Here is a 14,071-nt window from a genome sequence, read left to right on the forward strand (position 1 = left end):
TCAATGAATGGAAGGGGAAAGTGGTATTTTCTCGTGGCATCATTTAGCTTCCTATAATCAATGCCCAGTTTTCAACTTGTGACTGTCCTTGTTGGGATTAATTCATTCTTCTCATTGGCTACAACAGTCATGCCTCCTTTCTTAGGAACAACCTACACTGGACTCACCCAAGAATTGTCAGAAATAGGATAAATAATTCCATCATCTAGGAGTTTAATTACCTCAGCTTTAACAACTTCCTTCATGTTGGGGTTCAGTCGTCTTTGGGCTTGCATGCATGGTTTATATTCATCTTTCATTAAAATTTTGTAGACAGAAAAAGAAGGGCTAATCCCTTTAATGTTAGAAATTTTCCAAGCTATGGCCCTTTTATGCTCTCTCAAAACTTGGAGTAATTCCTCTTTCTCCTTGGGTTGCAAGTTGGATGCAATAATTACAGGTAATGTGAAATTATTTTCAAGGAATTCATATTCCAAGTGATTCGGCAATTGTTTCAGTTCCAGTTTGGGAGGTTTGTCAATAGAGGGTTTTTGCTTAGGTTTATCTTTTACCTTAATTTCCTCATATTCTGCTAGTTTTAGGGAGGTTTCATTGGAGTTTAGTTCGGTTCCTATTTCAGAATCATCATCCATCCCCTCTCCTTAGGCGAGACACAGTTCCATCATGTCCTTGTGTGCGATTTCCTGAAAAGAATCTTGAGCAGCATGATCAATAAAGTCAATAAAATAACACGAGTCATCCTGTTCTCTAGAAAATCTCATGACACCATAAATTTTAAAAATAATCTCTTCGTCACCTACTCTAAGTACCAATTTACCATCACCCACATCAATTACAGCTCTAGCAGTGGCTAAAAATGGCTGACCTAAAATTAAAGGCACCTCAACATCTTCATCTGTGTCAAGCGCAACGAAATCAACAGGGAATATAAATTTATCTACTTTTACAAGTACGTCCTCTATAATTCCCCTAGGATATTTAACAAATCTATCAGCTAATTGAATACTCATACTAGTGGGTTTAGGTTCCCCAACACCAAGTTGTTTAAACATTTTATATGGCATCAAATTAATGCTGGCGCCTAAATCAGCTAGTGCTTTATCAATATTAAAACTACCAATTAAATAAGGAATAGTAAAACCTCTTGGGAATTTCAGTTTGGTTGGCAGTTTGTTTTGGAGTATGGCTGAGCACTCTTCATTAAGCTCCACTGTAGATAAGTCTTCAAACTTCCTTTTGTTTGTTCGAAGCTCCTTTAAGAATTTTACATATGTAAGCATCCGCGATATAGCTTCAACAAAAGGTAAGTCAATATACAGTTGTTTAAACATTTCAAGAAATTTACCGAATTGTGCATCCATGCGGTCTTTCTTCAACTTTGCTGGGTATGGGATTGGTGGTTTATTTCTTTTGGCATTAAGTTGTCATTGTTTTCGAGTCGACCTCCTTTCTGTCAGCTTCTTGTGGTGGTTTCTTTTCAGATTTAGCTAACACTTTCCCACTCCTTAGTGTAACTACTTTCACGTGCTCTTTTGGGTTGGGTTCAGTGTTACTAGGTAGACTTCCTGGTGGCCTTTCAGATATCAATTTAGCGAGCTAACCTATCTTTGTTTCGAGCCCTTGGATTGACTTTTGTTGATTTTTAAGTGTTATCTCTGTATTCTTAAAACGAGTTTCTAACACCGAGATGAATTTGGTTAGCATCTCCTCAAGGTTCAACTTTTTCTCCTGCTGGTACGGTGGTTGCTAAAAGCCTGGAGGGGGTGGTGGTCTCTAATTTCCTTGGCCTCCCCATGAAAAATTTGGATGGTTCCTTCAACCTACATTGTAAGTATTGCTATAAGGATTGTTTTGAGATCGAGGATTGTTACCCATGTAATTTAACTGCTTGTTCTTCATGTTGTAGCCATAAGGTGGGTAATCTAAACTGTTTGATCCACCTCCACTTAATTCGCACAGCATTACTAGGTGAACGTGTGAAGAGCTAGGAAAACCATCAATTTTCTTATTCAAGAGTTCTACCTGATTAGAGAGCATGGTGACCGAATCGATGTTATAAACGTTGGCTTTTTTTGTTGGCTTTGTCCTCATGACTTGCCACTGATAGTTATTCAGTGACATCTCCTCTATAAGTTCATAGGCATCTTCAGGTGTCTTATTATTGATGGCTCAGCCAGGAGCTGGGTCAACCATCTACCGAGTCAAAGGGTTCAAGCCATTGTGAAACGTTTGGACCTATAGCCAAGGTGGTAACCCATGGTGAGGGCATATTCTCAAGAGGTCCTTGTATTGTATCTCTCCCATGCATCGTAGAGTGTTTCTAAATCTATCTGGACAAAAGAAGAGATATCATTACGTAATTTAGCCATTTTAGCCGGCGAAAAATATTTTAATAAAAACTTTTCGGTCATTTGTTCCCAAGTAGTGCTTGACCCCTATGGCAATGAGTTCAACCACTGTTTAGCCTTATTCCTCAATGAAAAGGGAAACAACCGAAGGTGAATGGTGTAATCAGAAACACCATTGATTTTAAAAGTGTCGCAAAACTCTAAGAAATTTGCCAAGTGAACGTTGGGATCCTCGTCTTGCAAACCATCAAACTGAACAAATTGCTGTATCATTTGAATTGTGTTAGGTTTCAGTTCAAAAGTATTTGCAGCTACAGTAGGTCTAACTATGCACGATTCAGTTCCTATTAAAGAAGGTTTAGCATAATCATACATAGTGCGTAGAGTAGGTTTCTGATTAACAGCAATCGCGGGAGGTAGCAAATTTTCTTGGTTTTCAACCATCTCCGCAGTTGTGGTTGAAGTACCATCCTCTTGCTCTTCTGTGTATCGTAATCTTCACCTTATTTCTCTTTGGTTTCTGTGAACTGTACGATCGAGCTCACAATTAAATAGTAATGGTCCTGACGGGTTTCTTCTGGTCAAAAACTAGAAAAACCTGTCATAAGAAAATAAATGACAAATTAGACAAGAAAATAAAAATTTAAATTGCAATAAAAGTAAAATGGCTAAAGTAAAAAAAATCGAGTGTTCCTAATATCCTAGTTCCCCGGAAACGGCGCCAAAAACTTGATACATGATATTCGTGACAGGTTTTAAAGATTTATGAAAGAATCGTTCTTGAGACTAACTTATTATCATGATTAAGGCAAGTGTACCTATCGAATAGTAGTACAGTTCAGCAAGACTGGATTGTCAAACCCAAAGGAACTACGAGTACTAGTATTTACTTCTTTTTTATTATCCAGCCTAAAAATTAAGAGGTTTGGTTATCTAAACTAATTACTAACTAAGAATGCATAGAAAGAAAATTTGGGAAAATACTCTTGGGAAAATTTGATTGATTAAGACAATACCTAAGGAAAAATCCACCTAGACTTCACTTGTTATTTGATTCTGAATCAGACGATTTATTCATTTGACTTGATCCGTAGAAATCCCTAAGTTATATTATTATCCCTCTCGAGACTAATAACGTCTAACCCTAGGTTGAATAATTGAAATCTCTTTCTAATTAACACCCTAGAATTGCATTAACTCAATCTATGGATTCCCTTATTAGGTTTCACCCTAATACGGCAAAATCTTGTCACCCTATCTCTAGACGTGCAATCAAATCCGCTTAATTATGATAATTTTACTCTTAGACAGGGTCTATTCCTCCTCTGAATAAGAGTGTTAACTTGAATCAATATCCTGGAATATTAAAACAAGAATTAAGAACACATAATTAAGAACAAGTCAAATATTTATCATACAATTCAGATAATAATAACAAGATCTACCTTAGGTTCCATTTTCCTTAGGTATTTAGGGGGTTTAGGTCATACTTATGAAAGGAGACATCTGAAAAGCATAAAGATAACAAAACATAAGAAAACCCAAAACTCCTGAAGGAACTTGAAGGGAGATTTTCAGTCTTGATGATGAATCCAGCTTCTGAGATGGATCAATCGTCTTTCCTTGAGTAATTCCTTGCTTCCTACTTTCCATCTTCTCTTAAGTGCCTTCTCAGGTGTTTAAATAGGCTTTAAAATGCCTAAAAGCCCCCAAAATTGGCCTTTTCTTAATAGGGTTATACTTGGGCTCGGCAGGGACACGCCCGTGTGACATGCCCATGTGCCATTACTCCAGCCCGTGTTCAAGGTTGTTGAATAGGCATGGGCGTGTAGTATACCCGTGTAAGTCATGCTTCGGTCCTGCCAAAGGGACACAGCCGTGGGACACGCCCGTGTGAGGAAGTCTACGCCATGTTGATTTCCCATATGGGTCCATTTTCTCCAATTTCTACCCGTTTTTCGCTCTTTTTACTCTCTTATGCTCACCCAATTATAAAACATGAATTTTAACAATTAGAAGCATCAAATTCACCAAATCTAAGGAGAAATCATCCATAAATGTGGTAAGCATGGGATAAAAATATGTATAAATTACGGTTTATCAGTGATTCAGGTTTATGCCTAGCAGATTTTGTACCGGTGATTTATTTTCAAGCCTATGCCTATAAGACTTCCTATTGATGTGATAATTGAGCAAGTAAACTGAGCTAAATGTCCTTGAATTTTTGGCCACATACGTATGTACATATATGATGTTATATTGGATCTTGAATATTCGGCCACATAGGTATGTACATATGTGATGTTATATTGGATCTTGTATATTTGGCTATAAAGGTATGCAAAAATATGATATTATATTTGAATTTGTATATTCATCCATATAAGTAAGCACATATGTGATGTTATATTTGATCTTGCATATTTGGCCACATAGGTATGCATATATGTGATATTATATTTGATCTTGTATATTCGGCCAAATGAGTGATGTTGGTATATGAAGTTAAATTTTTTTTTGTGAGTTTGTGTAAATGTGTGGAAGTATAGTTGGATATATAATGATATTTGGCTTAGTTTAATTAAGTTGATAATATTATTGAAATATTCATTTGCTTATGACTTACTAAGCTAAGTTACCTGTAATATCTCGAATTAGGGCCTAATCGGAATAGTGGTTTCGTGACCACAAATCTGAGATAGAAATAATTATAATAATTATTTTGAGGTTTATGATATGATTGCATGATTGTGTGAAAATTTCGTGATGAAATTCTATGCATAAAGTGCTTAAGTTAAGATTAGGGACTAAATCGAATAATTTGCAAAACTTGCATTCTAGAAGTTTTTAGTATGAAATTGCTTTGGAATATTAATGAGGAGGTCTTAAACAAAAATTGGACATGGATGGAATTTTTGGAAAGTTTAGTAGTAAGGGCATTTTGGTCATTTAGTTATTAAAATGAATTAAAAACAAAATTAAAAGCTAATTTTTGTCCATCATCTTCATTAGGCCAAAATTTCAAGGGTTCTCCATAGCTAGGGTTTGTTTCAAGCTTTCAAGCTCCATAGTAAGTGATTCCAAGCCCCGTTTTTAATGTTCTTTACGTTTTTGGAATCCCAGTAGCTCGATTTAGCTTATGTTAGCAATAATTCGACCTAGGGTTCATATTTGGAAAAATAACCATAGGAAAAATTTGTGTATTTTGGTGTTTTATGCTAGAATATGAGGTTTTAAATTATATTAGACAACTTGTGCAACTCGGTTTTAAGTGAAAATGAGTAAAAGGGCTTAATCGGTAAAAATACCTAATAGTCATAAGTGCATGTTAGAGTGTGAATTGGATGCTGTCATAGAAGGGAAAATGATCAGCATGTCATAAAACATAAGAATAAGGGCTGAAATTAAATTCCCGAGCCTAGGGGAAAAATCATAATTTTGTAAAAGTTAGGGGGCAAAAACGTAATTTTTCCATTATGTGATTTTTGGATTAAAATAAATAGTATGAGTGTTAAATGAACTAAATGCGTTTTTATAGATCAAGAAATACATGGAATCGATCATGATCGGGGAAAAGAAAAGCTTTCGGACTAAATTATAACATTTCTAAAGTTTGCACCGAGGTAAGCTCGTACATGAATAATTTATTGATTTTTTTTATGTTATTTTATGTTGTTATCATATGAATTGGTGGCTGTCCATAGAACGATTAAATGATGGAAATTTGCAAATTTGCAAATTGAATTTAGAGTCTTGTAGCTCGAGATATATATTTTTTAAAACCGGGACTCCAGAAAACAGCCTGTCCTGAATATATGATTATATACTAGTATGATTGTTTTACTTTGATAAATTGTATATATCAATTTTGTACTTACTTACTAAGCTATATGCTTATCTTCTTTTCTTTTTCTTATCTTATAGAGTTACTAAGCCAGCTCGGGATTTGGAGATCGTCGGAGACCCATCCACGCTATCAATAATTTTTGGTACTTTGTAAACACTATTTTGGAATTATGGCATGGATAGAGGGCTGAATCATTTTATTATATGTTATAATTAATTTGGTTTAAAATATTACTTTTCAAAATTTGATAATTTACTTGTATTTATGTATATCTGTTAATGTTATCTATTTTTGTTCAAGCTAGAAGAATTAATTATGTAAGGTTAGGTAAATGTGTGAATTCATGTTTTCGTGATCTGTAATTTTCCATACCTTGTTCCGGTTTAGAACATGGGTATGAGGTGTTACATTTATTGGTATTAGAGCCAAGGTTTAAGCGGTTCTCGGATTTACGTACTGTGTGTGGAAGTCTATCTGTACATGCTATAATTATATTATGATAGCGTGATGACTCTTGACAATTTAAATCGTGTTTTTATATAGTAAATGGATCCCGACCGAGTTGTAGCTGATGATGTAAAAACTAATGCGTTGGCTCCCGCACAAGGGACTGGGCCAGTTGAGAGCAGGCATGAGACACATGATCAGGGAGATGGGGCCCGGGAAGCCTTTCTCCGTATGATGAGTAATTGGTACACAGAATTTGTTCGGGCAAATCCGAACGTTCAGCCTCCTCCACCCCATCCTATTCCTCAACCAGTTCCCGTAGTTCCTCAAGGTGCCGAAATGAGAAGATTGAGCAAACCATCAGCTGATAAAATTTGAAAGCAAGGGGCTGAAGAATTTAGGGCTAATATAGATGATGATCCCGAGAAAGCAGAGTTCTGGCTTGGAAATTCTATCAGGGTATTCGATGAGCTTTCTTGCACTCCCAAAGAATGTTTGAAATGTGCTATATCTTTACTAAGGGATTCAGCATATCATTGGTGGAAGACACTGGTATCTGTGGTTCCGAAAGAAAGGGTTACATGAGATTTCTTTCAAGAGGAGTTTAGAAAGAAGTATATAAGGCAGCGGTTCATTGATAAAAAACGGAAAAAGTTCCTTGAGCTGAAACAAGGTAAAATGTCTGTGGCAGAATATGAACGTGAATTTGTCAGACTCAGCAAGTATGCCCAGGAGTGTGTGTCCACCGAAGCTATTATGTGTAAGAGGTTCGAGGATGGGCTAAATGAAGACATCAAGCTACTAGTTGGGATTCTAGAGTTGAAAGAGTTTGTGGTATTGGTCGATCGAGCTTGTAAAGCTGAAGAACTGAGCAACGAGAAGAGAAAAGTAGTGAATGAAGCCAGAGACGCAAGAAAGAGGCCAATGAGTAAGTCATTTCAATCTCAGTCAAAGAAGTCTAAAGAAATGAATCCTCAGTTGACTGTTTCAACTAGACATTCGTATCGGGATCGTGGGAGATCATATTCGAGTTCTAAAGCTCAAGCTACTTCAATGGAGAGTGTAAGTAATGTGAGATCTAATAGACCCGAGTGTCAACACTGTGGTAAACAACATTTTAGGGAGTGTTGGACGATTAGCCGGGCTTGTTTCAAATATGGTTCCCAAGAACATTATATTAAGGATTGTCAAAAAAGGGTTGAAGAAGAAAAATTTCAGAGTGTCAGACAGACTAGTGCTTCTAATAGAGGTAGACCTCCGAGAAATACTAGAAGTGGAGCTAGCAGTTGAAGTGTGACAAAGGAATCAACTGGATACTGGAAGCTAGAGTACTTGCTAGAGCTTATGCCATACGTGCTTGGGAAGAGGCGTCATCTCCTGATGTGATTACTGGTACATTTTCTCTTTATGATACTATTGTTATTGCATTGTTTGATCCCGGATCTACTCATTCTTATGTTTGTGTGAATTTGGTATCTAGTAAGAGCTTGCTTGTAGAATCTACTGAATTTGTGGTTAAAGTGTCAAACCCTTTAGGCAAATATGTGTTAGTAGATAAGGTTTGCAAAAATTGCTCTTTGATGATTCAAGGTCACTGTTTTTCGGCTAATCTAATGATGCTACCATTTGACGAGTTTGATGTCATTTTGGGTATGGATTGGTTGATATTACATGATGCCAGAATAAATTACAAACCGAAAATCTTGAGTTGAAATGTGAAAATGGTGAAATTCTTCGGGTGGAAACAAATGAATCAAATAAATTGCCTATGGTGATTTTGTACATGTCTGCTCAGCGATATATGCGAAAAGGGTGTGAAGCTTATCTTGCTTATGTATTAAATACTAAAATGTCTGAGTCGAAGCTTGAATTAGTACCGGTAGTCTGCGAATTCCCGGATGTATTTCCAGAAGAATTGTCGGGGTTGCCTCCGATCAGAGAGGTAGAGTTTGCTACTGATTTATTACCTGGAACTGCACCAATTACGATCTCTTCATACAGAATGGCTTTGACTGAATTGAAAGAATTAAAAGCTCAGTTGCAAGAGTTAACAGATAACGGGTTTGTGAGAACGAGTTTCTCTCCCTGGAGTGCCCCCGTGTTGTTTATAAAGAAAAAGGATGGATCTATGAGACTCTGTATTGACTATCGACAGCTCAACAAGGTGACGATAAAGAACAGGTATCCATTACTGAGAATCGATGATTTATTTGACCAGTTAAAAGGGGCGACAGTGTTTTCAAAGATTGATTTGAGATCTGGTTACTATCAACTGATAGTTAAAGATTCGGATGTGCCAAAAACCACTTTTAGAATGAGGTATGGACACTACGAATTTCTTGTGATGCCCTTCGGTTTAACCAATGCTCTGGCTGTCTTTACGGATTTGATGGATCGAATCTTTCGGCCATACTTGGATAGGTTTGTGGTTGTGTTCATAAATGATATCCTGATTTATTCTCGAAACGAGTCCGAGCATGTTGAACATTTAAGAATGGTATTACAGATTCTAAGAGAAAAGAAATTGGTTGCTAAATTCAGTAAAAGTGAATTTTGGCTTCATGAAGTCAGATTTTTGGGACATGTAGTTTCGGGTGATGGTATTCGGGTCGATCAGAGCAAAGTTTCGGTAATTGTTAATTGGAAACCGCCAAAAGATGTATCTGAGGTTAGAAGCTTTTTGGGCTTAGTGGATATTATCGACGCTTTGTCAAGGTATTTTCAATGATTGCCTCTCCTATGACTAAGCTATTGCAAAAGAATGTTAAATTTGATTGGACTGAAGAGTGTCAACAAAGTTTTGAGAAGTTGAAAGAGTGGTTGACCAAAGCACCAGTGTTAGTGCATCCCGAGTCGGGGAAATAATTTGTGATCTATAGTGACGCGTCATCAATTGGTCTTGGTTGTGTTTTAATGAAAGAAGGTAAAGTAGTAGCTTATGCCTCAAGATAATTGAAACCGCATGAGCAAAATTACCCGACGCATGATTTAGAGTTGGCCGCCATTGTCTTTGCTTTGAAGTTTTGGCATCATTATTTATACGATGAGAAATGCCAAATCTTTACTGATCACAAAAGTTTGAAACATTTGATGAATCAAAAAGATTTGAATTTACGACAACAAAGATGGCTTGAATTATTAAAGGATTATGAATTAATAATTGATTATCATCCCGGGAAAGAGAATGTAGTCGCAGATGCCTTAAGAAGAAAATATTTGTTTGCTTTGAGAGCTATGGGTACGAATTTGGCTATGTCTGATGATGGTTTGATTTTGGCCGAGTTAAGAGTTAGGCAGCTATTTCTTCAGCAAATTTGTGAAGCTCAGAAGAATGACAGGGAATTGCGAGCCAAGCGAGCTCAGTGTGAATTGGATTGTAACTCAGACTTTCGAATCGGACTAGAGGGTTGCTTAATGTTCCGTGATCGAGTATGTGTACCGGAAGATGCTGAGTTGATTCAGAAGATTTTACATGAGGCACACAATGGTTGTTTACAAGTTTATCCTGGTAGTACGAAAATGTACAACGACCTGAAGAAAATATATTGGTGGAACGGTATGAAGAGAGATATCTCTGAGTTTGTAGCAAAATGCTTGATTTTCCAGCAAGTGAAAGCTGAACACAAGGTACCTTCAGGTTTACTTCAACCAGTGATGATTCCCGAGTGGAAATGGGACAGAATTACGATGGATTTTGTGACAGGGTTGCCTCTGACTTCGAAAAAGAAAAATGCAGTCTGGGTTGTGGTAGATAGATTAACAAAATCGGCTCACTTTATACCAGTACGTACCAACGACTATATATTTCTGAAATTTTGAAATTACACGGAGTACTTATGTCTATTATTTCGGATAGAGATCCGAGATTTACTTCGAGGTTTTGGAAAAAGTTACAAGAAGCTTTGGGTACGAAATTGAATTTCAATACCACATTTCATCCACAAACTGACGGTCAATCCGAAAGAGTAATTCAGATACTCGATGATATGCTCCGATGTTGTGTTTTAGAATTTCAGGGCAGTTGGGAGAAATATTTACCCTTGGTCGAATTTGCCTACAACAACAGTTTTCAATCGAGCATACAGATGGCACCATACGAAGCATTGTATGGTCGCAAGTGTCAGACTCCTTTGTATTGGACCGAGCTCAGTGAGAAACAGATTCACGGAGTTGACTTGATTAGAGAAACTGAAGAAAAAGTAAAAGTGATTTGTGATTTCTGAAAGCTGCTTCAGATCGACAAAAGTCATATGCGGATTTGAAGAGAAAAGAGATCGAGTTCCAAGTGGGTGATAAAGTTTTTCTAAAGGTATCTCCGTGGAAGAAAATTTTAAGGTTTGGCCGAAAAGGCAAGTTGAGTCCGCGTTTTGTTGGGCCTTATAAGGTTATTTAAAGAGTTGGACCAGTGGCTTATCGGCTAGCCTTGCCAACCGAGTTGGAAAAGATTCATAATGTGTTTCATGTGTCAATGCTTCGACGTTACCATTCTGATCCTTCACATGTGATTCCTCTGACAAAAATTGAAATTCGACTGGATATGACCTATGAGGAGGAACCAATAAAGATTTTGGCTCGGGAAATTAAACAGTTGAGAAATAAAAGTATAGCCTTAGTGAAAGTATTGTGGCATAGACATGGAATAGAAGAGGCTACGTGGGAACCTGAGGAAATTATGAGAAACCAATACCCACATCTATTTACCGGTAAGATTTTCGAGGACGAAAATCCTTCAAGGGGGGAGAGTTGTAATATCCCGAATTAGGGCCTAATCGGAATAGTGGTTTTGTGACCACAAATTTGAGATAGAAATAATTATAATAATGATTTTGAGGTTTATGATATGATTGCCTGATTGTGTGAAAATTTCGTGATGAAATTCTATGCATAAAGTGCTGAAGTTGAGATTAGGGACTAAATCGAATAATTTTCAAAACTTGCATTCTAGAAGTTTTTAGTATGAAATTGCTTTGGAATATTAATGAGGAGGTCTTCAATAGCAATTTGACCAATTTCTAAGTCTATGGACAAAAATTGGACATGGATGGAATTTTTGGAAAGTTTAGTAGTAAGGGCATTTTGGTCATTTAGTTATTAAAATGAATTAAAAACAAAATTAAAAGCCAATTTTTGTCCATCATCTTCATTAGGCAAAAATTTCAAGGGTTCTCCATAGCTAGGGTTTGTTTCAAGCTTTCAAGCTCCATAGTAAGTGATTCCAAGCCCCGTTTTTAATGTTCTTTACGTTTTTGGAATCCCGGTAGCTCGATTTAGCTTATGTTAGCAATAATTCGACCTAGGGTTCATATTTGGAAAAATACCCATAGGCGAAATTTGTGTATTTTGGTGTTTTATGCTAGAATATGAGGTTTTAAATTATGTTAAACAACTTGTGCTGCTCGGTTTTAAGTGAAAATGAGTAAAAGGGCTTAATCGGTAAAAATACTTAATAGTCATAAGTGCATGTTAGAGTGTGAATTGGATGCTATCATAGAAGGGAAAAATAATCAGCATGTCATAAAACATAAGAATAAGGGCTGAAATTAAATTCCCGAGCCTAGGGGCAAAATCATAATTTTGTAAAAGTTAGGGGGCAAAAACGTATTTTTTCCATTATGTGATTTTTGGATTGAAATAAATAGTATGAGTGTTAAATGAACTAAATGTGTTTTTATAGATCAAGAAAGACGTGGAATCAATCGTGATCGGGGAAAAGAAAAGCTTTCGGACTAAATTGTAACATTTCTAAAGTTTGCACCGAGGTCAGTTAGTACATGAATAATTTATCTATTTTTTATGTTATTTTATGTTGTTATCATATGAATTGGTGGCAGTCCATAGAACGATTAAATGATGGAAATTTGCAAATTTAATTAGATTGTGAATAAGTGTTAACAATGAAAAAGGAAAGATTTTCCCGGTTGAACCTTCGGAACAGGAACAATACGAATGACCCATTGTGAGTACACGTGTGTAGTACTAAGTGCAGGCTACTACGTGTACCATACTGTTAAGTCGCATGTGTAGTACTAAGTGCAGGCTACTATGCGTACTCAATAACTTCGATCGCGTGTGTAGTACTAAGTGCAGGCTACTACGTGTATCAGATGGTGAGGTCACGTGTGTAGTACTAAGTGCAGGCTACTACGTGTACCGGATTTTTGGTCGCATGTGTAGTACTAAGTGCAGGCTACTATGCGTATCAGATAGCTTCGGCTATAAGTGTGGAAGGGGGAAATATGTGTAAACAATGGTATATTTGTTATTTTTCCGTTGAGTTCAACGGGAAAAATTGATAAAGTGGTAATATATGAAAAGTTAGGAGCTATGTGCTCGATAATTGAGCGAATTCTAGTATAACAAAAAGGACTAGGTGGAATTATGCAAAAGTGAATGTTAGAAATAAAATAGTGTTGGACAACAGCAGTCACATGATTTTAAAAATTTACCAAAAATCGTGGAAGTTGAATAAAAATACAAATGATATATGAAAATAAAGCTTAATGAGTCTATTTTCACATAAAAGAAGTAGAGGAAGCAAAATAATTCGATATTGTGTGATATTTGAATTCTTGTGAAACAGGGTCTGAATGAATTTGAGATCCCCTGTTCTGAATTTATAAATTCACCATAAATTGTTAAAAAATTATTAAGAGTCATACTTTATATTCATGGATTAATTATTGAGTCTATTTTTAAGAGAAACAAACGACATGGTCGTTGTAATTTTTTACAGGGAGAAATTTGGTTCGTAGTACACAGGGGTCAGAGTAGTCATACCCTGAAACAGGGGAGACTTTAACTAATAAACTGTACTAATTGGCCTGACCAAAAATTCTAGAAAACAATTAGTAAGTATACATATGAGTCTAGTTTTAGGGAAAATTTACGGAATTGAATTTTGAGTCTTGTAGCTCGAGATATATTTTTTTTAAAACCGGGACTCTAGAAAACAGCCTGTCCTGAATATGTGATTATATACTAGTATGATTGTTTTACTTTGATAAATTGTATATATCAATTTTGTACTTACTTACTAAGCTATATGCTTATCTTCTTTTCTTTTTCTTATCTTATAGAGTTACTAAGCCAGCTCGGGATTTGGAGATCGTCGGAGACCCATCCACACTATCAATACTTTTTGGTATTTTGTAAACACTATTTTGGAATTATGGCATGTATAGAGGGCTGAATCATTTTATTATATGTTATAATTAATTTAGTTTAAAATATTACTTTTCAAAATTTGATAATTTACTTGTATTTATGTATATCTGTTCATGTTATCTATTTTTGTTCAAGCTAGAAGAATTAATTATGTAAGGTCAGGTAAATGTGTGAATTCATGTTTTCGTGATCTGTAATATTCCATACCTTGTTCCGGCTTAGAACATGGGTATGAGGTGCTACATTTATTGGTATCAGAGCCAAG

The 14,071-nt window shown here is 36.1% G+C and overlaps 1 non-coding gene across 1 annotated transcript; it reads left to right on the forward strand.

The window, feature by feature from the left end:
• The first annotated feature begins 2,251 nt into the window (after positions 1-2,251).
• On the forward strand, positions 2,252-2,363 carry LOC121216419 (small nucleolar RNA R71). The gene has a single exon (XR_005912609.1). It is a non-coding gene; the product is annotated as a small nucleolar RNA R71 (small nucleolar RNA).
• Positions 2,364-14,071: the final 11,708 nt, after the last annotated feature.

The sequence above is a fragment of the Gossypium hirsutum genome, chromosome A02, assembly GCF_007990345.1.
Source record: "Gossypium hirsutum isolate 1008001.06 chromosome A02, Gossypium_hirsutum_v2.1, whole genome shotgun sequence".
In the NCBI taxonomy this organism is placed as follows: Eukaryota; Viridiplantae; Streptophyta; class Magnoliopsida; order Malvales; family Malvaceae; genus Gossypium; species Gossypium hirsutum.